Below are 15,157 nucleotides of genomic sequence, written 5' to 3'. Positions count from 1 at the left end.
GGTTGACTTCACCCCGTAGGTCCCTCTGCCATCGTGTAAGGTGTTTTCCGTTGGCTCACTCTTGCTCTCTCTCTGTCCTTGCCTTCTTACATTTCTCCTCTTCCTCGGCCCCTTTGCTTTCCCCTTCTTTTGTTCCCCTCCCAGCTCCCAGCCCCGCCCTCTTTCCCCATCCTCCCAGCCCCGCCCCCTGTAATAAGCCTGGATGCTATCCCAGCATCCACGGCATGGCTGGAGCTGGGCCAGCGGCAGTTCTGTTGGCCCGGGGGCCATGCCACTGGCACCGGCGTGTGGGGTGCTCCAGGGTTGTGTGCCAGTCATCAGCCTCTCCGTGGCGGTACTTGCATTGCCGCCACCCTGTGCAGTTCCTCAGAGCCCTCGGCTCTGTGGCAGAGCCCGGACAAAGTGTTGTGCCTCCTGGGTGGAGGCAACGGCTGGTGTGGGGTTGCTCCCTTGGCATGGACCACGTCGTCCTGGCTTTGGCACCCGTCCTGGTGCTGGTTTCATCTGCTTCTGGGATACTCCGGGTGAGTCTGTCATCCGGGGGTGCCCAGGGGTGTGTGGGCGGAGTCCCAAGGCCTCCGGACCGGGACACTCCCCATGAACATTCATAAACTCCATTGCCATGCTGGCTGTTATGTGAAAATTCACTTCAGAAGTTTTGAATCACTGATTTCTGTAACAGTCCTCAACTGTCTGCAGTCTCCTCTAACTGTGTTTAGATCCACAGCTGAGCAATCAGAGGGAGGTGGGTGCAAGCAGGCAGGTTTTACCTCAGAACTTTGAGCTACACAGTTGACCAATTCCGGGGGGGGGGGCAAGGAGGCAGCAGCCTACCAGGCACATGGAAAACAATTGGGGGAACACATTTTGCCCCTTTTTTACCCCCTTAGGGGTCATGCCTGTCAGGTGTAGGAGGGGGGAGTGTGTTTGAAGCCATGGGGAGGTTTGGCCAGCAGCCTCACTGCACCTCACAGGTGGTGGCTGGCCATTCATGATTTCCTCAACTGTCTTTAGTAGCTCTCTGCAGTCTTCTGTAACAGTAACACTGAGCTGACCAATCAGAGAGTGGGGGGTGCAAAAAGGCAGCAGCCTGGCAGTCACATAGGAAGCAATAAGGGAGCACATTTTACCCCTTTTGACCTCCTTAGGGGTCATATTTCTAAAAATCCCTTCTTAGTGGGCATCTACATTATGGCAGGACTGCTCTCCCCAAATTTCATGCTCCTAGGTCCAGGGGTTCGACCTGGGCATCAGTTTTACAGTGAAGGTGGGAAAGCTGGCAAGCTGAGAACAGAAGGCAGGCAACCTGTACGGGCACACTTAAGTAGCCCTTGCACTCCCACAATCCACATCCACCCTCTGACAGACTGCCTGACATGGCATGCTGTAGAAAGGCCCAGCTTGCCCTGCCCACCATAGCCCTGAAGGCGCCATGTGGCCAGACAAGCGTCCTTCCTGCCTCCCCTCCACCTCCTGCACCACAAACATAGGTGGAGGTGAGTCTTTGCTTCAGGAGGGACCAGTCTGGAATGGAACCCTGCAGAAGGAAAATAAGTGGTGGAAGGACAATCAGAAGTGTACAAATGGCTGGTAGGGAAAGGGGAAAGCACCCCTGCCTCCCATTCCTTATCTAAACTTTTCGGAAGCTGCTCTTTATTTTTAAAGTGAGGGTTCTGGGAAATGTTATGCATAATGTGCACGCAATGTATAGTTTTGATCTTCCAAATATGTTCAGATAATAATCTTTGGTCTTTAGACACACTGAGTTTATTGTTCACTTTTTCTAAATACTCCATGGGTTGTTACTGTGAGGTGTATTTTGCCCTCATAATACATCCTTTTACTCAGTTTTCCCCTTTTTATCTCAAGACTGCAAATTAAAGGGTATCTGGACAGTATTCAGCAATAATAAAGGTAAACAGTGGAATCAGTGCCAGAGTACATATAAAGGGTCTTACATAGTCTTACAAATGCAGCTGGCACCATCAAAAACAAAACAAAACCTTCACACTGTTACATTAATAAAAAAAATTAAGGATGGGATGGCTTTGCTTTTATCAACATTTCTGCCAGTTAATTAGGAATTTTGTGCCTCTCTCTGTGAGGTTAATTGAAGCCTGTCTAAAACATAAAGGCCACCAACTAATCAATTGTATTTTTAATCCAGCACTGGCAGCATTAAAAAAAATCAACTTCTAACCAGTCTGGGAGAAAACTGTATGAATTAAATATGGAAGTATCTTATGAAACAATTTAATAGGGCAACACTGCGCTTCTCAATATTCCTGTAAACATTGCCCCTGCATTATCTGTTATTAAACAGATAAATTGTTTCTTTTCCTACCTTAAATAAATATTTTATTACATCTCCCATGATGGACCAATATTTTGCACACTAGAGAACATATTTCAAGAAAATTCTGCTACTCTGCCAAAATGAAAATAAACTTTCATGACATTTTTATATAAAGGACAGTATACTTTAGAAACTTGTCATGGTAAAAATATTATGAAGTAAATTAAAATGAATAGATTGTTTTTATCTTCAGGAGTGAATAATAAGAAATAAATAATATCAAGTATAAAATACACAATTAGAACAAATACATTTGATATTGGGTTTGGAAGACCCAAGGATTTCCCTGCTGGAAAATGATTTTCCCACCTCCGCTTTCTCATGGCTGCCCAAGATATCCCCCAAAATCTTCCCAAAAAGGAGCAGGAACTGCCTGGGAACAGGATTTCAGGGGTCATTTCAGGCTGCCACAGGAGAGGGGAAGCACACGCCAAGGGGGAAATGCTTGATCCCACAAAAACATCTAGTCTGGATTCAAATCTATGTATTCAAATTTCACTGTTTCTTATAATATTTCTCCTTGAAATAAAATAAATCACATCAGTATCCAGGTGATTTCTTACTCTAATAAAAACAGGAGTGAAATAACAGGACCACTATTATTTTGTCAGAATATCAAACTACAAATCCAGTAGTGTCAAGCCTCTAGCTGCATTTTAGCACTGCAGGCATATTAAGGAGAATTTAGACCTGATAGAATCAGGAGTCTGATAATGTGATCTGAAAACATTTTATACTCCTATACTAGGTATATGATCAAGCACATTGCTTTGTAAGTGATGTAACTGTACCCAAACACTAGATGCTGATGTTATGAAACAGGTATAACAATCAGGGAGCATCGCAATGTAAGTTAAAAAGTGAAAGCATTATGTATCCAATCTAAGTACTATAGTATGTTCAACCAGGACTTCTACACAAAATGGTATCTTCGTATAGGACCTCTTAAATACTAATCTATATGGTTATGACCATCCTGTACATGGGACTGAGAGGGCAGGAGGGGGACATCTCATGGTTGTTCCCTTGAAGACCAAAAAGGCTTTCTGGTTCTCTGGAGCAAGAGACCTTAAATCCTTGCTGCCACTGGCCCTGTTCACACTAGACGGTTGGGCCGGGAGAGGGACGGATCGGGGCTGCAGCAAATGGGCGCGATCCCACAGCAACATCTGGGAATCATGCTGCGCCCGTTCCCAGCCCGTTCCCAATCCGCCCCTCCTGGCCAAAACCCGCAGCAAAAAAGAACCACCTACCTAGGTGGTTCTTTCCGAAGGGCCGCATCACTGCCGGCCGTGGGATCACCGGCGCGTCTTTTTGCCGGCGCATCCCTGGCCCCCGGCCGTACTGTGCATGCTCGAGGATGCGCAGTTTGGCAGCCTCCCCCTCCCACTCGTCTCTTCCTCCCTGGCATCTGATCGTGCTGGGGAGCAACAGCGCCACGGCTCAGGGGATCGTGGGATCCCGCCGCGGCGTCTCTTTTTTGGTGCGGCTTTTAGAAGCCGCGCTTTGCCCAGTGTTTTCCCTGCCGTGTGGCAGGGGCCACTCTCTATTGGATCCAAAATTACTGTTGGTAGCAGAAAACCCCTGCAGAGATAATAACCCATTCCCCAAGTACAGGAGTGAATGCAGAATCAGATTTATTTCCTATTCTATTGCTGTTTCCTTCTAAGCTGGCCAGATCACATGTTGCCTGCTTTGAGCTTGTAATGATTCCTTGTTTTGATGTGTGTGTGTTCCTTTAAATGTTAGTTTGACTGCAGCAATGCAAGGAGGGCGAAGTGGGAGATGTGTGTTCTGTGATTGGCAGATGACTGAGAGTGTGGGAGGAGTTGTTCTGAGAGGAATCTCTGTGTGTGTGTTTTATGACAGTGTTCTGTGTGTGTGTCTTTGGAAAGTTAAGTGTAAAAAGCTCTAAAGAAAGTTTGTGGAACTCTAAAAGTTTTGTGAGAGAGACTATATGAAAAAGAAACAAGCTGTGTCTAAACTGTGTGATTAGACGAATGATTTATCTTGTGTGGAAAAGGTGTGTGTAGATATATAAGAGAGAGAGAGAGAGAGAGAGAGAGAGAGAGAGAGAGAGAGAGAGAGAGAGAGAGAAGCCTGTCAAGAGTGGAATTTTGGTGTCTGAGAGACGAAGTTTGACACCAAGCTTGCTAGTTATATCTTACAAGTTCCTTTTTTCAGAAACCTATTTTGTTCTTATTTCAATAAATCCCTTTTTGTTTAAATATATCCCAGGATTCAGTATAGTACTTCCTCAGGGCCACATAGTCCTCTAAAGTGCCCAGACCCTGGGTTACACTACCAAAGGAGAGAGATTTGGAATTTTTAATTCCTGGTGGCAGCAGAAACTACCAAGTTATATACACAAAGTGTGAATTAAAGGGAAAACCATTTCCCCTATATGCAAGCACATCACAGAGTATGATTTAAAGGAAAAACATTCCCCCCTAATCGCGAGGATGCCACAGAGCTTCCTGCTATAGTGTTAACTGATAATTGTCCATACAGCCCATCTCTTCATTGCAAAATTTTGCAATTTCAAAACAGAAAAGTTGTGTGAAGTGTTTCAAAACTTGAGAATCCTTAGCCCAATGGAAGGCTTTCTGCAAACCAGTAGGCTATGTTATTATTACTGGAATGGCAGGGGTTAGGCTATGAGTGACCTCTTACAGAAGAGAGCTGCTGGTTCTCTTTGTCAAACACAGGGTTGCTGATTGGGTGGAGAACTAGGAATATCCTGCTCACCACCACTGACCACCACTGAAATGGGAAGGGAAGGTGACACCCTATCAGTGGGAGAGGGGAGATGATAGCAGATATGGTAGAGCCATGGTTGCAGCACCATGCAGCTGCATAGCAACTGAGTGCCTAGTGTAAACTGGCATGGATAGAAGAACTGCCATGTGTTGACTGCTGTTTGCCTTCCATGATTAATGTATGGATGATATCAGTGCATAAAATCATGACTGGGAGATGACAGAGTTGCTGATAATATTGTTGGAATGGTCGTCAGTGTCGCTTTTGTTTGTACAGTTCTTTTACTGTTGACTTTGCTACTGGGCCTACTGCACAGGATGGTTGCCAAGTACTATAACTATGTTTGTTATTCTGAAGTATATGGGACGGTAGGATGCCTCTATATAATTCCTTATCTTACTTATCCTGATGATAACACTGTGCAGTACATACTGTTATTCCCATTTTACAGACTAGAAAAATGAAGATATAAAGCAGTGAATTTCTGAAGTCTATGCAGTCAATGTATGGCTAAAATCATGTATATACCATCTTGTATATACCAGCCTATGCAACTAGATAATTTCATTATCCTTGCTCCCGAGAATATTATGAATATTATATGTATAGTGGAAACTTTTTATTTTCTTTCTCAATCAGTGACACACATACACACACACCATATTGCTCCACAACCTAGGTTTGTTTTTGTTTTTAATGTCCCACATTCTTTTAGACTTTTAAGTCCAGTGTTATGTATGCAGACCGCCACCAGGGGTCCGCGGCTAGAGTCGGAGCTTAGCTCCTTTAAACAATAGCAACCTAGGATCCTAGTTCCCCCAGCATTCACCAATAACAGCTTTGGTGGGAAATTCAAACCCTCCAACAGGACTGTGGGTGTGCTGGGTGGGTGTGTATATAGTTGGCTTTGCAGGGCCATTTTCCGTTCCAGTGTGAAGTACAATAAACGTGTGCAAACGCATGTCGTTGTCCGAGTCCTCCATGCAGCAAACCCAGTATTTTTCGGTGGTGACGAGGATGGGATTCTGCTGAGCCAGGCCTGGCTCGCATCCCAGCACAGCACCGAGCATCGATCCAGCCGATGCCACCGCGCCCCGCATCGCTCCCGAACAGCACCGCACCGCGTACTGCATCCAGGACACCACTCCACACTCCACACCAAAGCCATGGCCTCCGCTCTAGGAAATCTGGAGATCTTCGATACAGCCCATCCCGAACTCTGGGATTCATGGATGGACCAACTGACCTGCCACTTTGCCTACAATGAGGTAACCAATCTGGGCAAAAGATGGGCCCTTCTCCTCAGTTCCTGTGGCGTGAACACCGTTCGACTTACGAAGAGTCTCCGGGCGATCCTCAAGTGTTCTTACAAGGAAATCATTGACGTTCTGATGAGGTACCTCACGCCCTGGCCAACAACGCTCGCCAGGCGGATAGAGCTCCAGGGCCGCGTCCAGAAACCGGGTGAGTCAGCCGCTGCTTTCATGGCAGCCCTGTGCCAGCTGGCTATGGACTGTGCCTTCACCAAGGTGGAGGAGAACCTACTAATGCTATTCACCTGGGGCATCAGCGACATAAAGCTGCGGAGGAAGATGATTGGTACCGCCGACATAAAGATCAACGAGATTCTCCAACTCGCCATCGCACACGAGGCCTCCCACCGTGACCGTCCCTTGTCTGTGTCTCATCTTGTGCTCCCCGACTCAGCGCCTGAGAACTCTGATGAGGAGGACGTCCGTCTTGTCTGTCTACTCTCCTGCTGTAAGCCATTGGGACCCGCAGCATCAGGATCCTCCGGGAAGACCGCCGGCCGTTCCACGTGCGCCAGCTGCGGAGAGGCCCACAAGCGTAAGTCCTGCTGGTTCCGCAATGCTATGTGTCACACATGCGAAAAACAGGGTTACCTCGCCCACGTCTGCTGGTCCAAGGGAAGCCAGCACCAGCACAGCAGCCTCCAGCCCAGCCCCGATGCCAGGCCACTGCCACCTATGAGACGGCAGTGGAAACTTCTGTACTCTACCTCCTCACCAACCAGCTATCCCTATAGGTACTACGCCTCCCCAACCTGTCTGCTTCCCCGAAGATCCAAGTAACAGTCCAGATCGAGGGGTCCCCCTGCCCTATGGAAGTAGACTCGGGGTCGGCGGTGTCCATCATTTCGGTGGACACGCTGCACAGACTTTGCCCTAACGGGGGACCCCGCTTATGCCCTTCCCATCTATGTTTGATGGACTTTCAAAGGAACCCTGTTCCTATATGGGGTGTAGGAACTTTCAGGGTGCAGTACAGGGGTTTTGAGGGACTTCTGGACTTGATTGTGGTGGAGGGAAATCTTGTCAGTCTTCTGGGCCGGGCGTGGTTCGCACCATTGGGCATTACGATCAGGGGGCTTAATAAATGTGTAACAAGGGACTTTGCGGAGGTATGCGGAGAGTTCCCCACTGTGTTCGATGGGGCTTTAGGGTGTTATAAAGGGCCCCCGGTTTCCTTACAGCTTGACTCCAATGTGGCCCCTATTCACATGTGCTTCCGCACTGCTCCACTTGCCCTCCTGCCAAAAATAGATGCAGAACTGGACCACTTAGTGGCACAGGGGGTCCCAGAGTCAGTATCACACACAATCTGGGAAACGCCAATTGTAACCCCAGTTAAACCCAATGGCGACGTCCGCATCTGTGCGGACTACAAATGTATGCTAAATAAGGCCCTCCATGACCACTCCTACCTGGTCCCGGTTGTGAGTCACATCCTGGCTTCTCTGGCGGGGGCTAAGATTTTCAGCAAACTCGATCTGGCGCAAGCCTACCAACAGTTGCCGGTGGATGACGCCACGGCCAAAACCATAGTTACACACAGGGGGGCTTTTAAGGTAAAAAGGCTGCAGTTCGAGGTGATATCCCCCGGGATATTTCAACAATTAAGGGACTCCTTGTTAAAAGGGATCCCTGGAGTGATGCCATTCTTTGATGACATCCTCATTGCAGCGGCCATCCCAGATGACTTCGCCTCCCGCCTCCGCGCTGTCTTGCAACGTTTTGACTCAGCTGGCCTGAAAGTAAAGTGAGAGAAATGTCTCTTCGGGGTTCCAGAAGTGGACTTTCTGAGGTTCTGCGTCAATGCCACCGGCCTCCATCCCGCTAAGAACAAGGTGAAGGCCATCGTAGAGGCCCCTGTACCCACTTGTTAGGCAGAGCTGCAGGCGTTTTTGGGACTAATACATTTTTATCATGCCTTTCTGCTGCACAAGGCCGCAGTGGCAGAGCCCCTACATTGCCTCCTAGACAAGTCGGCTCCTTGGTCATGAGGCCCGAAGGAAGCAGCAGCATTCAGGGGGGTTAAGGCACTTTTAATTTCCAACAACATGTTGGCCCACGTCGTCCCCAGGGCCTGAGTTCGCAGCTTTCAGCACAAGAAAAGAGGAACTTTCAGCCCTGAAGGCGTGTCTCCTGTGGGGAGACCGGGTCGTGGTCCCCAGCGCCCTGCGACAGCGGGTCCTCGCGGCACTCCACAAGGCACATCTGGGCATCATACGGATGAAAGCACTGGCCCAGAGCTATGTGTGGTGGCCGGGAATCGACAACGAGATAGAGTCGTGGGTCCGGAGGGGCCAAACCTGCCAAGAAGTACAGCCCAACCCGCCAAGTGCACCAATACAGCAGTGGGAGTCAACCCAAAAACCATGGTCCTGGTTCCACATCAATTTTGCCAGACCATTCCAGGGACTGTTGTTCTTAGTAACGGTTGACTCTTACTCAAAGTGGCTGTAGATCAGTCCTGTGTCTACCACCTCTATGAAGGCCATGATCCAGTCCCTCCGCTGGATCATCACTACCCACGAGCTGCTGGACACAATAGTCTCAGACAACGGGGCAGCCTTCATGTCGACGGAGTTCCAGGACTTTCTCTAAAGGAACCTGATATGGCACATCCAATCTGCACCCTTCCACACCGCAACCAACAGCCAGGCCAAGAGGATGGTGCGAAGGAAGCCCTCAGCAGGATAACAGATGGGGACTGGGAGTTCCGGCTACCCTACTTCCTCCTGACCCAGAGGACGACAGCCAACCCCGTCACTGGCCACAGCCCCACAGAATTATTGATGGGTCGAGGCCCCGCGACCTTGTTGGATAGGCTACACCCGGACAGGGCACCGGACTCCAAGAAGATGGTTGAACAGCGAGAGCCTCCAAGATGGTTCTTCCCGGGTGACCCGGTGTTCATCTGGAACTACAAAACGGGAACCCCCTGGTTAGCGGGAAGAATTATCAAAGTCACAGGCCCAGTATCTTACGAGGTATCAACAGAAGACAGCAGGCTCCTTAAAAAGCACCTTGACCAACTGAGGCGGCGACAGCTTCCGGAGGCTGGAGAACTTCCACCGTGAACTACAGGGAAGGGCGCCTACACCCCCGAGCCCAGTGTTCAGCCCGACCCCCCAAGCATCGAGGAGGCCCTTTCGAGTGAACCACCGCCAGAACCAACAGCGCCAGAGGCACTTCAGCCACCACAACAGGAGCCCCAGCCCCAGCTCACAACCTGTCAACCTGAACCCATAGCCAGTAACCCCGTACCAGCCCCCCAGCATTCCCTCAGAGAGCGGAAACCCCTCCACCTATTTACAGGACTATATCACATAGGTACGGTTGGAACCAATGTTCCCTCTAAGCTGTGGAGTCTAGTGAGCAAAAATTCTACTGTGTGAGCTACTGGCATTAAAGTTGTGAGCGAGTGATCTGGCTACTGCATAAACCTGTCAACCTGAACCCATAGCCAGTGACCCCGTACCAGCCCCTCAGTATTCCCTCAGAGAGCGCAGACCCCTCCACCTATTTACAGGACTATATCACATAGGTAGGGTTGGAACCAATGTTCCCTCTAAGCTGTGGAGTCTAGTGAGCAAAAATTCTACTGTGTGAGCTACTGGCATTAAAGTTATGAGCAAGTGATCTGGCTACTGCATAAATTAGTTTGCTCTGGAGCCATCCTTCCTGAGCTAAGAGGAAAATGTGTGAGCCGGAGACTAAAAAACTGTGAGCTAGCTCACACTAACTCAGCTTAGAGAGAACACTGGTTGGAACTATGGGGGGAGGAGTGTTATGTATGCAGACCGCCACCAGGGGTCCGCGGCTAGAGTCAGAGCTTAGCTCCTTTAAACAATAGCAACCTAGGATCCTAGTTCCCCCAGCATTTACCAATAGCAGCTTTGGTGGGAAATTCAAACCCTCCAACGGGACTGTGGGTATGCTGGGTTGGTGTGTATATAGTTGGCCTTGCAGGGCCGTTTTTCAGTTCCAGTGTGCAGTACAATAAATGTGTGCAAACGGATGTCATTGTACGAGTCCTCCATGCAGAGAACCCAGTACTTTTCACCAAGGATGGGGCAGGGTGCTCCGTCTTACCGGCGGGGGGCTTTGGGGGGCATTCTGGGAATGGGAGGGGCATCACACCACACACACCACACACTGACATTGCCCGGAAGTGACATCAGCCTGTTTGTGATGTCAGGGGCAACACTCTGCTTTTGGGGCAAAACTATGATAAAAGCAACCTCAAACCATAGAGTTTTTCCCAGAAAGCAGAGTGTCCCCCCCATCGTCACCAACATGCTGACGTTACTTCCGGGATGACACTGTTTGGGGGTGGGGGAATTTCCTCCCTCTGGTCAGCTGGTCTGCAGTGGGAAGGAGCCCACAAAAGTGGGGGATCCCCCACCCGGACCTGGGGAATGGCAAGCTTAGGATGGGGCAAGAGGATAGGCTGTTGTCTGAGTGGAAAAAAAACTAAAAATCCTTGTTGCGTTGGCACAGACACATGCATGTATCTAAAATAAATCTCCAGACTGAAATCCTTGTATATAAAAGCTTTAAAAAGGTATGGAGGAACACTGGAATAGTAAGCATACAATGAACAGCAAAGGGGGAGATTGGAAGCATGATCATGTATCTGAAGCAGAACTATGCTCATTGAGATGGTATCGTCCATGAAAAGGAAATTTATCAGGCTGCTTATTTATGCTAGCTGCTGCAAATAATCAATGAGCAAACCTATTGTCCTCACTTCTTGCTCATGTATAGATAAACAGTCAGGAGGAATAACAGCCAAACTAATTTTTGAATCAAATCCTATTTTTGAAAGAACAGAAAGTAGGGTATAAAGACTATAGACATTGTGATGTATACCCCAAGCATTCATAAACAAACAGCCACTTCTTGCTCATGTATAGATAAACAGTCAGGAGGAATAACAGCCAAACTAATTTTTGAATCAAATCCTATTTTTGAAAGAGCAGAAAGTAGGGTATAAAGACTATAGACATTGTGATGTATACAAGCATTCATATGAAAGTAAATCCAAATACACACTGCATAGTAGTTAGGTTTGTAAGTCAGTCAAGTACTGAAATATTTCAATATCACTAAACATTCATCTTAAATTTACATACTCCAGCTAAACCAGTTTGTCAATCTGACTGTAACATTACTTACAACTTCTCTAATAGAATATTAAGATTTCTTCATTTGAACTGTGAACAGGGTAAATGTTGCTCCAAATTCATGTCACTTAAAAGGCAATTAAATTTCACTATGTCACTCCTCCTTGTTTAGATCAAATTATCATATTCTCATGTTCGCTTGCTATTTAATAAAGTCATCCTGAAGAAATTTTCCCTTGACCTTTAATTGTCAGGTGCAGCTCCTGCCAGATCCGCCAAGCCTTCTCCCCACTAATGGCAAGGCCTGAGCAGCTCCCAGCTGCCGGGCCCGCTAAGCCTCTCCCCCACCCCCCTCTGTTGTTTTTTATAGATTTCAGATTTTTCTGCACATCTGGGGACTGTCCCAAATGTGCAGGAAAATCTCTTTCCCCCCCTAGGTTCCCCCGATGTGCGGATTTAGATATCCGCACGCAGGGGGCACCTTGGCTATTAGTATATGGATATGGAGCAGAGGTCCATCAGTGGCTATTAGCCACAAGGTATAGATAGGAACTCTCAGTCTGAGGCAAGTGATGTATTCTTGGTGCTGGGGGGGCTTCTAGTGTCCTGGCCCCACTGTTGGACCTCCTGTTGGCACCTGGTATTTCTGGCCACTGTATGACAGAGTGTTGGACTGGATAGGCCATTGGCCTGATCCAACATTGGCTTCTCTTATGTTCTTATAGCTGAAATTTATATGGGGCATTCCATTGGTAGAAAAGCACACCTACCCTTACTTCCAGTACAAAAACAATGTAATGCATGAACTTCATGTTCTTCCACATGAATGAACTTCGTGTGCTTACACACGAATGAACAGTTGTATGGAGGCTCAGCTGCTTGTATTATTTATGTCTCTCATAAAAGGGAGGAGAAGAAATTTCTTGAATGGGGCTTTGCCTGAAGTCCCTGGTTCATATATTCCATGACTGTACATAGCACGTTATGCCATATTTCCATCCAACGACAGATGAACTGTGCACATAGTTTGGGCAGGATCCAGAAAACTAAAGTCCATCTATAACTGATTAGCTAAGATAACACAGTAAAGATGATGACATCCTGGCATTACATAGCCCTCTGAATACAGAAATTATATTCTGCCCCAATTAATAAAAAATGCACAACTGGAGCAAAGTGTTGGCCTGAAAGTTTCAACAATGGTATCAGATTTGTTCTTCCATGCCAACACTGACCCCTTCCTGCTGCAATCCCTCATGCCTTAACCTTAATCTGAGAATAATTCAGTGGAAATATGATAAAACCTTCACCCTGTGAGTGGAAGCACCTTCTGCTCACCCGATAGAGTCTGAATCCAAGCTTATATATACCATAAGTGCAGTCAATTTGCAATGGACTAATAGTAACCCCAGCTAGGGGCTTTCAAGGCAAGTGAGAAGCAGAGGCAGTTTGCCATTGCCTTCCTCTGCAGGGTCTTCCTTGGTGGTCTCATATCCAAGTACTGACCCTGCTTAGCATCTAAGATCTGATGAGATTGAGCTATCCCACTCTACCTTCCCTCCTCATCCAAGCCTATAGTGAGTAGTATCTTCCATTGTCTAAATCAAACCTCAGCAGACTGTTCTGCTTTTATACCAAAGGCTATATTTTGTAAGCAATCAATTGAGGTCCAAATTTTAAACCAAATACTAAATTAAGGAAATATAATGCAAACATTATAATAAATGTTAAAACAAATATGTAAAAAGGAAAATCTGAACAAAAGAATTAAAAAATCCCAGCCTAAAAATAAACAATATAGTAATTTTAAGAAGGTCAAGAAAGTATATGATAACAGTGTAACATTCATTTTCTCTTTTCTTCATTTTATGTAGCTGTCATTCATTCATTCATAGACCTTTATTGGCATATCATCAGTCGTAAGGTATATAAAACATTGTATTGTAAAATTAAAATCTAAGATTCCATACAAATTTAGTACAATCAAAACAGTACTATCTAAAATTTTGTACCTTAAGAACTTCTGTAAGAAACTTGGCAAAATCATGAGTAATCTCAGGGATTGAATCATTCAAGAGAAGTTAACATTTTGACTTGTTACTCAAATAATTTTTAGGATGAAGCCAAGTTAGAAGGAATTTTCCACGAGGTAGCTCATACAGGGGGCATTCGACAATTATGTGCTCAATCGTGTCAAGGGAGTTAAGACCAGAGGGGCACAGCCATTCTTGTCTTGGGATTTGATGATATCTGCCATAGAGTATTCTAGAGGGAAATGCATTAACCCTGGCCAGAAGAAAAGCTCTGCGATGAAGAGGGATGGCGAGATTGTAAAAATATTGGGGCATCTTGCCTAAATGGTTAAAGAGGGAGGCCGAGCATGGCAGGTGAACAGATATGAGGTTGGGTAGGGTGTAACTTTTGCAGATCAATATCTAAGAGTCATTGTTTGATTAGTTTAAAAATATGAGGTTCATTGGATAGGGGATATCTTCAAGAGGAACACCAAGTTGACTTAATTTGGATATAATTATGGAGTCCCAGGAGGAATTATGCAGTTCTTTTTGCAAAAAAGATAAAAGGGAACCCGGATCAGCTCTGAAGTAGATCCTGAGCCAGTAGCGTGTTCTCAATCAAATTTTGGCCAACTTCAGAGCAGATTGTAAAGTAAGGCATACATTTCAGGACACCCATTATTTGTCTAAGATCATTTGGATGTTCTCCACATCACGGTTTAGGGCAGTGAACAAAATAGGGATTCCATACAGGACCTGAGATAGAATCTTAAATACTCTGATTGCAGCAGGGACATATTGATTGCCATTGGTAAAAAAGAAGGATCTAAGTTGTTTTAGAGAGATCCTCACTGGTTTTATAGTCCTACTTCTGTGAGTTGCCCAACTGAGATTGTAGTTGTAAGTTACACCAAGATATTTATAACTTTTTTGTTGAATTCTAACATTGCCAATGTTCCAATTATAGGGAAGCCATTTTTTTTTTTTTAGAATACTACCACATTTGTCTTGGTATAGATAATTTTAAGCAGATTTGAGTGGCAATAGCTGTTAAAGGCTTCTAGGTATCTTTGAAGTCCAATTTTAGTGAAAGATAAAATAGCAGTATGATCTGCGTATAAAAGGATGGGTTTGGGTGGATGACCATTCACAAGCTCAAGTGAAAGCTCACGTGAATGTGCCAAATCAGAAAGAAGTAGGTTAAAAAGAGGGGGGGGCAAGACATATCCTTGTTTAACACCTTTCTTAGACGGGATTTTATTGGTCAGCCCACCATTTGGAGAATACTTAACTTAACTCATTGTGGCTGTATGTAATTTTATTTAAAATTATGTAGCTGTCCTTTCCTTCAGTTTGGAGGGCTATAATTCTCCATGGCAGCAGGTAAAGGAAAGCATGGGGACAGTTAAATCAGTGCTATGGAACACTGGGCAGGAAGGAATAAAAGGACCAATCAGGCACACAACATCTTTCCTGGTCTAATGTCGTCTCAAGTCCCCTTGAGACAAAAATATGAAAAACGTGTCAACTGAATTGTTGATCTGTATTCCTGCAGGGAAAAGGCCACGTTGAATACTCTAAAAATCAGCAGGA

The 15,157-nt window shown here is 46.2% G+C and overlaps 1 protein-coding gene across 1 annotated transcript in view; it reads right to left on the bottom strand.

The window, feature by feature from the left end:
• Positions 1 to 15,157, bottom strand: part of FRK (fyn-related Src family tyrosine kinase) — a 95,319-nt gene that overhangs the window by 16,247 nt on the left and 63,915 nt on the right. The gene's annotated exons all lie outside the window — the stretch shown is intronic.

Source organism: Gekko japonicus, unplaced genomic scaffold (genome assembly GCF_001447785.1).
Source record: "Gekko japonicus isolate JY-2015 unplaced genomic scaffold, Gekko_japonicus_V1.1 scaffold50, whole genome shotgun sequence".
Taxonomy (NCBI): Eukaryota; Metazoa; Chordata; class Lepidosauria; order Squamata; family Gekkonidae; genus Gekko; species Gekko japonicus.
This window is presented reverse-complemented; position numbering and strand designations above follow the sequence as displayed.